General features: G+C 37.7%; 4 non-coding genes across 4 annotated transcripts; all 4 read left to right on the forward strand.

Moving 5' to 3' along the window:
* The first annotated feature begins 7,057 nt into the window (after window positions 1-7,057).
* Window positions 7,058-7,141, forward strand: TRNAL-CAA (transfer RNA leucine (anticodon CAA)). The gene has a single exon. It is a non-coding gene; the product is annotated as a tRNA-Leu (tRNA).
* Window positions 7,142-7,274: 133 nt separating this feature from the next.
* Window positions 7,275-7,358, forward strand: TRNAL-CAA (transfer RNA leucine (anticodon CAA)). The gene has a single exon. It is a non-coding gene; the product is annotated as a tRNA-Leu (tRNA).
* A 125-nt stretch (window positions 7,359-7,483) lies between these two features.
* Window positions 7,484-7,567, forward strand: TRNAL-CAA (transfer RNA leucine (anticodon CAA)). Its single transcript has one exon. It is a non-coding gene; the product is annotated as a tRNA-Leu (tRNA).
* A 123-nt stretch (window positions 7,568-7,690) lies between these two features.
* Window positions 7,691-7,774, forward strand: TRNAL-CAA (transfer RNA leucine (anticodon CAA)). Its single transcript has one exon. It is a non-coding gene; the product is annotated as a tRNA-Leu (tRNA).
* Window positions 7,775-14,658: the final 6,884 nt, after the last annotated feature.

Consider the following 14,658-nt stretch of genomic DNA (forward strand, 5'->3'; position numbering starts at 1 on the left):
TGGCTGCACCATATAAATTGTTTCATCAATGTCACCATTGAGAAATGTTGTCTTTACATCCATCTGATGTAACTCAAGATCAAAATGTGCCACTAATGCCATTATAATCTTGAAAGAGTCTTTCAAAGAAACTGGAGCGAAAGTCTCTTTATAGTCGATGCCTTCTTTCTGTGTAAATCCCTTTGCAACAAGACGAGCCTTATACTTCTCCACATTGCCTTTTGAATCCCTCTTGGTCTTAAAAATCCATTTGCAACCAACAGGTTTCACACCTTCAGGCAATGGGACAAGTTCCCATACGTCACTGTCACTCATGGACTTAATCTCCTCATTCATGGCATCTATCCACTTTTGAGAATTGGAACTTTCCATGGCCTGATGGAAGCTGATAGGATCATCTTCCACTATTCCAATGTCAACATCATTTTCTTGGAGAAATACAATATAATCATCTGGTATTGCACTTCTTCTTTCTCTAGTGGATCTTCTTAATGGTATAGGTTCTTGAGGTTGTAGAGTTTGTTCATCTGGAATAGTTTCTGGAATGAGAGATTCTCCAACATTGTCTTGAGTTGTGTTTTGGACAGGGTCAGAGTAATTCTGATCAATACCAACAACACCTAATGGAATATCAACATATTCTTCTTCAAAGACAAAGTCCTTTACTTTATCACCCCCCGCAAACTCGACATCCTCAAAGAATCGGGCATGTCCAGATTCAAAAATTGCCTTGGTTGTGGGATCATAAAACTTGTATCCTCTAGATCTTTCAGAGTATCCAATAAAATAGCAACTAATTGTTCTTGTGTCCAGTTTCTTTTCATTAGGCTTATATGGCCTTGCCTCAGTTGGACATCCCCAAATGTGCAAATGCTTTAGACTAGGCTTCCTGCCTGTCCAAAGTTCATAAGGGGTTTTAGTAGTTGCTTTAGTTGGAACTCTGTTGAGGATATATGCTGCAGTCTTAAGTGCATCTCCCCAGAGTGAATCTGGTAAGATAGAATGACTAATCATACTTCTTACCATATCCTTAAGCATTCTATTTCGTCTTTCAGCAACACCATTCATCGTGGGTGAACCTGGCATGGTGTACTGTGGGACGATACCGCATTCCTCTAGGTATCTAGCAAAAGGTCCTGGACGTTGTTCACCTGAACCGTCATATCTACCGTAGTATTCACCACCACGATCAGATCTGACGCTTTTAATCCTTTTGTTGAGTTGATTCTCAACTTCTGCCTTAAAGGATTTGAACACATCCAAGGATTGTGACTTTTCATTAATAATAAAAATGTAGCCATATCTAGAATAATCGTCAATGAACGTTATAAAGTATTGTTGACCATTCCAAGCAGCCGTAGGGAATGGCCCACAAATGTCTGTATGAATAAGTTCAAGGACGCCTAATGTTCTATTGGCTACAAATTTTCTTTTATTGGTTTGTTTTCCCTTAATGCAATGAACACAAATATCATAATCTGTAAAATCTAAGGGATCTAGAATTTTATTAGACACAAGTCTTTCAATTCTTCGTTTTGAAATATGTCCTAATCTCTTGTGCCATAATGCAGCTGAATTCTCATTGGCTAATCTTCTTTTGATGTTATGATTTAAATGCAGGGATTCATTAAATGAAGCAATAATATCAATAGAATAAAGATTATCATGCAAAGACAAAAAACCAGATCCAACTGATTTTGAATCATGAAACAAACTGAATTTTCTATTTCCAAATGAACAAGTAAAGCCTAATTTGTCCAAAGCAGAAATAGAAATAAGGTTACGTCTAAAAAATGGAACAATAAATGTTTCATCAAGATTCAAATAAAATCCAGTTTTCAACAATAATCTAAATTTTTTTATTGCTTCAACTTCAACTTTCTTGCCATCGCCCAAATAGATGTATCTTTCAGCATCACTTGGCTTTCGGCAATGGAGGCAACCCTGCATAGACACACTGATATGAGTGGTTGCACCAGAGTCTATCCACCAAGTGTGTCTAGACACCGAAGTTAAATTAACCTCAGAACAAACCAAATTAAGTAATGTACCTTTCTTAGCACGCCAAGAATGATAGTTAGTACACTGCTTCTTTACATGTCCTTCAGCACCACAAAAGAAACATCCAGTACCTCCCGGGTTACCCGGTTTCTTTTCTTGTTTCTTGTTGGGTGTTGTATCTGCAGTTTCCTTTTTCCTTTTAATTCCCTTGCCTTTACCCTTTGAGTACTTAGATGTAGAGGCAAAGTGAGCACTTTCAGTCTTATCTTGCTTTAGTCTTTCCTCTTCCTGAACACAATGGGAGATGAGCTCATTCAGAGACCAAGTCTCTTTCTGGCAATTGTAGCTCACCTTAAACTGACTGAATTGTGTTGGAAGAGAAATAAGAACCAAATGCACTAGCAATTCCTCGAAGAGTTCAAGCTTAAGTGCCCTTAATTTTGAAGCGAGATGAGACATCTCCATAATGTACTCCCTGATATTGCCTCTACCCTTATACCTCATTGAGATTAGAGTTGTCAAGAGCGTACCAATTTCAGACTTTTCGTTCTTGGCAAATCTTTTCTCAATGTCAGTAAGGAAATCTTTGGTTGTAGTAATATTTTCAGACGTAGTGCTTCTGAATGATTCTGGAATGGCCTTCTTCATGATCATCATACACATGCGATTTGATCTATCCCACCTGTCCATTTCCCTCTTTTCATCAGAGGTACTATTGTCTGTAATAGGTGAGGGAGAATCAGTCCTTATTGCAAGGTCTAGATCCATGACTTCGAGAACTATCAAGAGATTCTCTTGCCATGACTTGAAGTTTGTGCCATTAAGCATGGGAATAGAATTTATACTGGCAGTAATATTAGCAGGAGCGGAAATAGCTGAATTCAAAATAAAATAAACTAGTCATGCTCACATAATTAACATAGTAATAATAATGAATTCAAATAACGGTAAATGGCATTTCAAGATATCGACACTCCATTAATATCCCATCTTTGGATAGGATATTAACTTGTAATTGACATCTTGGTGTAGTAATCAAACATTAACAGTAAGAACATGTCGAACAATGACCTTTTTTTGGGCTGATCTATTGCCTACATGTAATCTGAATAACTATCACATGTTTATTACCACAGGTGCTCGTGTAATTCTGTTAAATATTGATCTTCCTTTGGGCCGATCATTATTTACATTATTACACTTGCATAAAATCCTTTTATATTTTGAAATTAATCGATTTCCACAAGAGAGGTTACTTTGGTGACATGATGTTTCAATCAATTAATCTCAAAATACATATAACTTTTCCAATATTTGAATTCAAAATTATTTGGCATAATAAAATTTAACAGATCCCAAAAAAAAAATAGCCTTAAGATTGCAATAAAATTGACTTAAAAAATCAATATATATATATATATATATATATATATATATATATATATATATATATATATATATATATATATATATATATATATATATTTTGTTTATAATTGTTCCCAAAAAAATAACCCCTGTTCTGGAAATAAAAAAAATATATGGGGCAATTTTGTAAAATGTAATTCCACAAGAATGCGGAAAGGAGGTTAAACCGATTCTCGATTTTTGTTGTGCATGACTCCTTTCCAGTGGAAAATCAGCAGGAAACTGAAAAAGAGAAATCCGGTCACCGGTCGCCGATCACCGGTCACCGTGAGGCGAAAACGGCAGGACACAGCTCGCCTGTGAGGCGACGTCGCCGGTCGTCGGTCACTACTCGCAGGAGAGCTCAAGGCCGACGGTCTATGAGCCACCGGAGAACCGACGGAGCCCATGGAGTTCCTGGCGAGGTCGTGGAGCATGTCGGCCTTGGAGGTGTCGAAGGCCATCACCTCCCCCGCCGCCGCCCTCTGTAAGTCCAAGAAGGGCTCCGCCATCCCTGAGGAGGCCGTCGGGTAATAATAGGACCCCTCGCAGTCCGTCGCCGGAATCCCTTTCTCCATCTTGCCGACGATAAAAAAAATATATATATATATTCTGGTCGATGAAAGGTAAGATTAAAAAAAAAAAAAAAAATTTAATCATTGAATCTTTCGTCATCTGTAATCGAATGAATAGGATTTCAATAGAAAGGGTTTCAGGAAATCAAAAAAAAATTCCGTCTGTCATCGACTGAATCCAAAAAAAAAAAATGTTGCTGTTCTTTGTCGATTTCAATCTGAATCCTTCTACTATTGCAGTTTCCCAAAAAAAAAAATATATTCTGTATGAAGTTGCAGAATCCAAAAAAATATGCTTAATCTCAAAATGTATAACATTTTAATGTTTCTAAATGATCCGTTCATGTATGGCTCTGATACCACTTGTTAGAACAAATATTCAATCCCTTTAGATCAACATGTTGAATCATATAGAAACTTTGATAGAATTCTATAAACGGAAGCGTACCTGAATCCATAGCAACAATCTCTGAAGGTATGATCTTCTAGATCAATATACTTGATGTTTTGTGCTCTTGTTTCCTGTAGCTTCTTCTCTCTCTTAATGGGATGTAGAGGAAATGTACAAGTATATGATCCAGGGACCATGACCCCTTTATCAAAGATGATAATCACCATTTTGGTAATTACACTTTAGCCCATCATTAAAGTGTAATTACTCTCTACACATTAGAGCACCATGCACACCCTATGGATACATTAAAGCTTAAATAACTTAAAACAGAAATTAATCACTTTTAAGAAAGCTTACAAATAGACAGTTTATAACACATAATTATTATACATATAAGTCCAATATTGGATAAATGATCCAATGTAATTGTAAATGTTCCAACAATTCCTTCTCATACGCAACAATCACCACCGACTTTCCCCATAAAGAAGCATCAACCGACATCCAGGAATGAGAGTTTGGATCCTTGGACTGGGTCCAAAACTTGCAATCAATCTGCGGTTGATTCTTCAAAAGCGCCTAATGGAACTCTTCTGCCAACTATTCAGCAATCGCTTACCTTTTCAATGGTGGAGTCTTCTCCAATGTTTAGTGCAGGGACTGACGTGTCTCATGGACATATGCCATGTCCTAAGCGAATGAAAAAATGTAGTCACATTTAACTGTTCTCTTTGCCTTTAAAAGAAACTTGAAACATGTACCTCTACGCATTCCACGTTGCAGCCTCAGCCTACAGCTTCAGAGGAACCTGATTCTATGGGACCCATTCCTCTGCCCTTACGACTCCGATCGTACCACTTTGCGATGTCCCCGTTGGCTTTGAGGACGCTAATGTGAACACGGTTGTACTTGCCAGGTCAACCAGTTTTAAATTCTCTGCTAGTCATGATGATGCTTCACTGCACTCTCAAAGGAATCAAAATCCTAAGAAGGGTGCCTCTCAAGAAGCATGTGAACCCTCGTCTCAACCGCTCTATGCTAAGGAATAACATTAAACAATCGGCTCATTTGGAATGACAAAAACGTATTAAAGATCTCTGTGCACCATCCTTGTCTCTATGAGGGAAGCATCTGCATTTCATGAAGGTCAGAGTCACGGCGAACCAGCTGGTTTGGACTGTTTGCCAAAATCAAATTCCGTAAAATGAATATTATATCCTGGAATGTGAGAGGTCTCGGTTTAGAGACGAAAATTACAAAGGAGAATCTGTAAGTCTTTTAGTCGGTTTAATTTTTGTTCTAACTTGAAGGCAGCAGATACTAGTCAGGTTCTTTGCTTATGGAATCCGGCTACTATTGACGTCAAAGTTATATTTTGATCTGACCAAATCTTAATGGTTGCAGTATTTCTCAGAGGGAAAATGTTCTATATATATCAGGGATTTATGGTCATAACTATTACACTGAACTTGAGGAACACCTTTTGGTTCATAATAAGGAGTTGCCTTGGCTCCTAATAGGGGGATTGGAATGCTACCAGGTCCACTGATGAGAGATTGACTTCACTTCATTTATGGTTGATTTTAACGGGCTTATTTTTTAAATTAATCTTTTTGGAGATTGAAAAACATAATATCAAGTTTACTTGGAGCAACAACCAGCCGCAAGGCAGATTCATAGCATCAAAGATCGATTGTTGTTTTATAAACTCCAATTGGCTCACTTGTTTCCTGACTACATCACTACAAATCCTGCTTAATTAAAGTAATTTCTTATCGTACTGGGTTGTTCGTAACATGTGATCCAGGTGTAAATTGATGTGAAACAGTTTTTAATTTTTTCAAATTGTGGACGTTAGTGGACGGTTGCAGAGAAGTAGTTGAAGATGTGTGGAAAACAAGTATGCATGAGGTGCTGATGTTCAAGTTAGTGCGCAAACTGGACTTACTGAAAGATGCCATAAAAACATGGAATGCGCAGTCAGTGGGGGATATTCTTTTACGGAAAAGAAAATTGGAAGAAGGCATCCAGGAACTGCAAGTGAAGGTTGATGGTGGTGATTGTTAGGCTTTGGTGAAATCTCTTGAGCTCAGGGACGGACTTCAACATTGGTATTAGAAGAATGCTTTTGGAGACAGAAATCTAGAGTTATGTGGGTTAGAGAAGGTGACAAAAACTCTAGATTTTTTCACACTTGGGTTAAGCGCAACATCAACAAAAATCAAATCCGACTATTGAAGAATATTCCACTGTCCTATAAGATCATTGTGGAATCATCCAGGAGTGATGTAGTGGGTTTTGTTTACAGATTGGAAAATAGGGCTATTATCTCCATAGGATCTTCTGTGTTGTTTGATCGACGCTGTTGTTTTCTAAGATTTCAGTGCAGACACGTGGAATATCGTAACTATACTGCATTCAGTCTAGCTCGGTTATATTTCCTTGATTGTGACAGGATTTGGAAAGACAAACTGCCAGAATGATTTTCTGATCTTAATGCACTGCAATGTAACCTGGTGGGGGGTTTGCCTAACCCCCAGCTTGCCAATAACAAAAAAATCTAGAGACAGATCCCTTTCCTCGTGAAAAAAGAAAATCCAACTATTCCCATTTATCACATATGCCTGCACTCTTTGTTTTTTTTTAATAAAATTTACTTTGGAATATTTCATAAATGGCCGTCAGGATGGGCGAGTGGTCTAAGGCGCCAGACTCAAGTTCTGGTCCTCGTGAGAGGGCGTGGGTTCAAATCCCACTTCTGACATGTTTTCATTTTTGTCGCCTAATGTTTTTTGTTTAAGTTTTCTCTTTTTCTTATTTTAACTGTTTTTAGCGCCATTTTCTCATTTCAAGCAGAGTTTTTCTATTATATTTACTTTGTGAAATCTTAAACAACCGTCAGGATGGCCGAGTGGTCTAAGGCGCCAGACTCAAGTTCTGGTCCTCGTAAGAGGGCGTGGGTTCAAATCCCACTTCTGACATGCTTTCATTTTTGTGTTTTGTTGTTTAAGTTTTCTCCTTTTCTTATTTAACTGTTTTCAGTGCCATTTTCTCATTTCAAACAGAGTTTTGTTATTATATTTACTTTGGGATATCTCATTCAACCGTCAGGATGGCCGAGTGGTCTAAGGCGCCAGACTCAAGTTCTGGTCCTCGTAAGAGGGCGTGGGTTCAAATCCCACTTCTGACATGTTTTATTTTTGTCGCCTAATGTTTAATTTTCTCCTTTTCTTATTTAACTGCTTTCAGTTCCATTTTCTCATTTCAAGCGAAGTTTTCCTATTATATTTACTTTGAGAAATCTCATACAACCGTCAGGATGGCCGAGTGGTCTAAGGCGCCAGACTCAAGTTCTGGTCCTCGTAAGAGGGCGTGGGTTCAAATCCCACTTCTGACATGTTCACATTTTAATGTCGCCTAATGTTTTGTTGTTTAAGTTTTCCTTTTTTCTTATTTTAGTTGTTTTCAGCGCCATTTTCTCATTTTAATTGTTTTCAGCGTTTAGCAGGACCCTGCGTTCGGTTTTACCTTTTTTTGCTGCCTAGTAGACTGAGGGATATCAATTAACTGGATTTTAACCAATATCCGACAGAATTCGATTCCGTTTAGTTGCTTTTGGTAGGCAAAACAATATCCAGTTTTTAATTTGCTGCGGATATGGTTTTGATTTTTTGGTACCAAATCCGCGAATTTGACCGATATCCAAATCCGTTTACATGTAAAAAAGCAAATCTGGTACGAGCATGTCACCACCCAAATTCAAATATGTTTAGCCAACATCTGGTATTGGACACATCCAATCCAAATCTGAACCATTTACATCCGCAGATTAAAAGCAAGAGACAGAAATTTGTGCTCTGCATCTGCCCAAGAAAAGGGCACAAGCTTGGTTGTAGATACAAGCATCAAGAAAGACCCGGCCAGATCCGGCTGCCTCTTAGCATGCTAAAGCAAAGGACAATCTTCATGATTTATTTAGTGAAAATCATATTTTGGTTTTCTAATAGCTTGAAAAATCAACCATCCACAAAATTATTTGATGATTGAAAAACTAAAATATCCACAAAAAAATTGTTGGAATATATAATGATATAGAAGGTTTTATTTAAATCTGGAGACGAAGAAAAATAAAGTAGAAAAAATATAAAAATATTATTGAATTATTGAGCTTGTAATGAATGGCTCGTACAACGGTTACAACAGGTATATATAGATGTTACACACTGCTTAAGAAAGGAAGAAAAATATGATTACACGGACGTTGTTGTTATCTCATATTTGTCTATCGTTATCGCATATTTGTCTCTAGAATATCGATAATCAAGAAAACAGTTTCCTTGATTATCGATGTCTATCTTTCTATCTTCACATTGGACCGACTGATTATCGAGATAAAAAAGTTATTTTCACAAGATAAACGAGATAAGCTTTAGCTTCATATGACGATACCATTGTCACGTAAAACTCTTTAGATGACGATATCGTAAAACTCTTTTACTCCTCCTCAAGTTGGAGCGTGCGGATTGAGGGTGCCCAACTTGGTTTTAAGATGAGAGAAGTGATCGGTGTTGAGCGCCTTAGTGAAAAGATTCGCATACTGGGAGTGCAGGGAAACAAAACATGTTTGAATTAGGCCACCCTGAATTTTCTCTTGCTCGAGGTGACAATCAATTTCGATATGTTTAGTATGCTCGTGATAAATCGGTTTGCGGCAATATGAAGTGTTGCTTGGTTATCGCAATACAGTGTCATGGGCTAAGAGTGATTAATGCCAAAGTCCATCAACAGGTACTTGATCCATGTGAGTTTGCAACATGCTAAGGTCATGGATCGGTACTCAGCTTCAGTCAATGAACGTGACACGATGGATTGCTTTTTAGTCTTTCAGGAAATTGGGATGTCCCCAATTATGACACAATAATCAGACGTGGACCTGCGAGTTATCGAGCAAGAAGCCCAGTCAAAATCACAATACCCAACCACTTGGATCTTGCTTGTGGAAGACATGAAAAATCCTTGTCCTGGGCAACTTTTGATGTATCAAAGAACTCGGATTGTGTCGTCCACATGAGGCTGTCACGACTGACTACTGAATTGTCTTAGAATATTAACCGTGAAGATGATATCTAGTTGGGTTATAACAAGATATAACAACCGACCCACCAGACGTTTGTATGGCCCTAGGCCTTCCAATAAAATGTCATCTTCATTATTGAGCTTGATATGTAGTTCTATGGGAAATTGGCTTAGCTTGGCTCCATGGAAGCCCGTGTCCTAGAGAATATCAAGAACATACTTACGTTGAGATAAGAAACTACCATTTTTGAATCTTACGACTTCAATGTTGAGAAAATATTTTAAACGTCCAAGGTCCTTCAACCGAAATTGTTGATTAATATAAAATTTAAGTTGCTCGATGTATGTGATGTCATCTCCTGCAATGATGATATCATCCACATAGACCAGAACAAAAATGTGTGCCCCATTAGTAGCTTTTGAAAAAAGAGAATAATCAGCCTTAGATTGAGCAAAACCTTCTTGGAGTAGATAGTGTGAAAGCTTGGCAAACCAGTTTCTAGAGGACTATTTAAGGTTATATAATAATTTGTGCAACTTGCAAACCTTACGCTCTCCCTGAACCAAAAAACCTCATGGCAAGTCCATATATACCTCTTTATTGAGGTCCCCATGCAAAAAAATGTTGTTGACTTTTATTTAATATAGATGTCAATTCTTTATCGTTGCAACAACTATCAAGCATCGTATTGTTACCAACTTGGCGATAGGAACAAAAGTGATGCAGAACATCTAGAAGATCCGAGCTTTGAAGATAAATTGGATCCAAATCCAATTCCCAAGATCCAATCAAGGATGTGATCTAGGGTAGATCCAATCATGTAGGACTATCAGGGTCCAATTGGATCTCTGCCAACCCAAACTCATTTTGATTATCGTGCTACAATATCTGAGATATTTTGCATCTTTCTCAGAGATTGTATTTTTATTATTTGACTCCATTTTTTCATGTGAGGAATCACGTTAAATATGTTTTTATTTGTAATATTTTTTTTTATTTTTTTTAAGAGTTGGATTCTACGGATCCAAATAGTTCTGGTGTTCTCTAAGATTCTTTTGTGGCACTAGAGGGTGTATGGGGAAAACGGGTAGTTTTTTTTTTGTATTTGCATTTTTCTATTGCATTTTGTGCAGGATCCAGTTCGTTGCATGTTTTGGATCTGAATCAAGATCCATTTTCAAGGAGGGCCTAGTTGACCCCATTTAGAGTGGACCTTTGTAGTCCTCATTCAAAATTCAGCCTTGACTAGTCCTAGTCAATATGGTTGTTGGTCACTTAATGACCCTTGGCCAAAAATAGGCTAGCCAAATTCAAATTTTGAGGCTTACCTTGGGAAGGTCATTTCATCTTTATGGTGGCTCTTCCCCAAACTCTAAGGCCTTTATAAGTGGAGGTCGACCAAGGGAGAGGGGGATGCTTTTCTTTGACAAAAAATTTGTTGTGTGGCTTTTTCATTTCAAGAATTTTCATGTGGCTGGTTGGAAGAAAACACCTTTGGGTGAAGGTAGAACTGAATCTCATTTTTTGAGCGCGGAAGGTGATCTTCTGAGAAGATCAATCTTGGTGTGGCTGTGCAAGCAATTTGTTCATGAGTGTTGAGCATCAAAGAGGGTGCTCAATCTGCTATTTGTGAATCCCCATTGGTGTCGGTTGCTTCCCAACGACACCCATTACCATCTTCATCTGGATATTATTCACTGGTTCATGTGTTTTTATTTATTTATTTTGTTACTTTTATCATATGTCTCTTGTGTTTCTAATTACATGTTGTTGGTAAGTTGTAACAAGGTAGTTGTTGATTTTGAATGCATGATTAGAGGTATTTTATGTTAAAGATTGGTTATTTTGATCAAAGTGTTTCCCAAATTATTGTATGTGTTTGAAACTCGTGTCCTTCCAAGAAACGAGAATCTCTGTTATGAGTTATCAGAGGTGTTTTTGAAGAATTGCATGTATCGGACTCGATATTGATCGATTTCCAGCGCTCTTTAACTTCTCAAAAAGCTAAGATGATTATTTATAACTTTGTAGTTGAGGCCATTGCTTTAATCGACCTGATGGACCCTTGAAAAGTATTGTCAAAGTCTCAGTCTTACAGGAATTGACTGTCACCAGTTTGGTTCAGAACACTCCTACTGGTGTTCGATGTTTTTTCATTATATGGAGATTCCTTGCATGAAAAATCATTTTGTTTGATTCTGTGGAAATCTAGAACATAGATCTAAAACTTTCATGTTCAAATTCCTAACTAAATCCTCGTTTAACTGTCTCAAAAATATCAATTTTTTACTATTGTCGAATAGTTGGAAATTTAGTTGATTTGATAATATCTAATACAATTTTCAGAATTCAAAAATTTGTAAAGACTCGTAGAAAACTCAGAAAAATCCAAATATTAGTTCATTGGAAGGGTATGGATTTGACCTACGTTTTCTCAGTTGGTGATTTTCACAAAATCTATCATCTAAGGGGTCGAAAATCCTTAAAAATAGATTGTCCATGGAGTCTAGAAGTCTGTCATAGACGTGTCTGTCTGTCCCAGTCCCGAGTCTGTGGAACGAACACCTCTAATCTGAATCTCATGTTTTTGGATTTGTTAGAAAGCCGTGTGAGTCGCACACAACTTTTATTTGGACCGCATCTATTGACGCTGAGTATTCGGGTCCTAAAATTCTATTTTTCCAGAGTCCTATTCAGACTCATTATCGTATAAGCTTCCACGCGTGTCAAGATCCGTTTGGATCTTGGATCATGGATCGGTGCGTACTTAGTCCACATCATTTTTGTATCAAAGCTAGGTTGCCAGATTTTTTAATCTGACATAATTCCCAGTGTTATAGAGAGTCCAAAAAAAAATTAGGTACCATTCACCATGGCGGATCGAGGTCAAAATATCTTTAATAGAAGAAATGATGAACGTGATCATCGATATGAGGTGCGAGATTTGCAAAGACAACTCACTGAGGCTAATCACCGAGTTGAAGATTTAACTCATCAAATGACAGAAAATGCTAGAGTTAACAAACGACGAGCTGAGCGGAGTCCATATAGTTCTCGAGGAACTCGTGAGACTCATTCATATGATTTTGATAAAGATATTGAGTCACACCGACGAAGTCCAAAGAGAAGAGATAACCTACACCCTAAGAGATCTCATTGGGATTCAGGCTTGCGATTTGATATCCCAGAATTCATGGACACTGGAACTTCTGAAGAATTCTTAGATTGGATTAACAAAGTTTGCAAAATCCTTGAATTTAAGGAAGTCCCTGAGGATCGACGTGTAGGATTAATCTCTCTCAAATTAAAGGGTCGAGCTGCAGCCTCGTGACGACAACTCAAGCAAATGTGCAGACATCAAGGATGTGCCCCGATTGAGCGTTGGGAGCATATGAAGCAGAAACTCCGTGCTCAATTCCTTCATTTGAACTATCACCGAGAACTTTATCAAAAATACCAAAGCCTTAAGCAAGGAACTCGTTCGGTGGATCAATACACTAAAGATTTTCATGATCTCATTACACGGAATGACATCTGTGAAAGTGAGGAACAGTTAGTATCAAAATATATTGGAGGTCTGAACTTCTAATTACAGGATATGCTTAACTTTGTTGAGTGTTGAACTATATCCGAGGCTCATCAGAAAGCACGTCAATGGGAAAGGTCTACTCAGCAAAAGACCTTGGCAAAATCTAGGCAGACTACTAGATCCCCAGTGCGGGCCCTAGTAGTCTCAAGTGAAAAGGTTGACCCACACTACCGTCGCCCTAATGCTTCAAACCTTGATACCATCATGTTATCGTTTGGATGATGCTCAAAGCCTTGATACATCAGGGAAAAAGTCATATCTTGATACCATCACATTATCGTGCCCTCGCTTGTCGTACCAATTTAATTATTACTTGTACCCATAAGACGTGTCAGTTTCATGAAAACTGGTAGGTGTACAAGTATAACAATTTAGAACAAAACTAACACGTGCTTTATTTCATTCATGATATGCAATTTAACATAAGTAAAAATAAGCATGTTAATCTTGTTTCTATATCGTTCCAATATTATCAAATATCTCTGAAGAGTGAGCAAAAATGAGCATAATGAACATGCTGAGCATAATTCATAACCCAAACTAATATATTTTTCATTCATTTTTCGGAGTGCAAGTCAAAATAAATAAAGTGAATATGATAATTTTGTTTCGATATTAGTTGTTCTGAGGGTATGCACAAGAGAAATGTAGAAACAATTTAGACTGCCTGAGGGTTTATTATGCTATGTATTTTGATACCTCGAACAACTAACTGAGTCTGCTCCTAAAGGGACAGACAATAATCGGGAGAGAATTTTTCAGAGGTCACTCATTCAAGGGATACATCCAACTTCTGTAGAAGTCCATGTGATCTACCATCTAGGATAATTTTTGGTAGTCCCGTTCCCTAATTCCGATGACTGGGGATACCAAGTCATTTGCCCGAGGGTGGTTGTTAACAACCCGTCCATCAGAGTTTTTGTATCACCTTATCCTCTCCCTTGACAGGAAACAAGAGGCGAATGAGTACGTTAGGTTCTATTTTAACTGATGACCCATTCTACATGTTCTGGTCTTTCAAACCAGCTCGAGCATCTTGCCTATGAAGGTGATCATCACCATTATGTGATTACAATAATGTGTATTTTGTATGCTTCGAGGTTACTATAAACCTCTCATCCCATCAATGTAGTACTAACATATCGCGCATGTCTAATAATACCGCTACGTTGAAAGGGGTACCAGTTTCTCAGCAAGAAACCCAATATTATTTAGAAATTCCAATGTTTCGCTTATCACTATTTATGAGATTTCCTTTTTATCATTTTGTATTTTCATGCTACGAGGTTATCATAAACCTCTCATCCAAACATTGTACTACTAACATGCCATGCATGTCTGATAATACCACTACGATGAAAGGGGTATTGGTTTCTCAGAAAGGAACCCCAACACCAATGTTTCGTGATGTAACCATTTTACTTTAGTTTGATATGATTTGGTCTTTCCAATTACTTTTTTATCATTATACAATTTGCATGATACGAGATCGCCATTAATCTCTCATGCAGTTATCGTAGTATCAACATGCTACGCATGTCTCACGATACTGCTTAGGATAAAAGGGGTATGAGTTTCTTAGAAGAAACCCTATCCAATCACGTTTCTATGCTCC

This window comes from Nuphar pumila, chromosome 2 (genome assembly GCF_984573655.1).
Source record: "Nuphar pumila chromosome 2, dmNupPumi1.hap1.1, whole genome shotgun sequence".
NCBI lineage: Eukaryota > Viridiplantae > Streptophyta > Magnoliopsida > Nymphaeales > Nymphaeaceae > Nuphar > Nuphar pumila.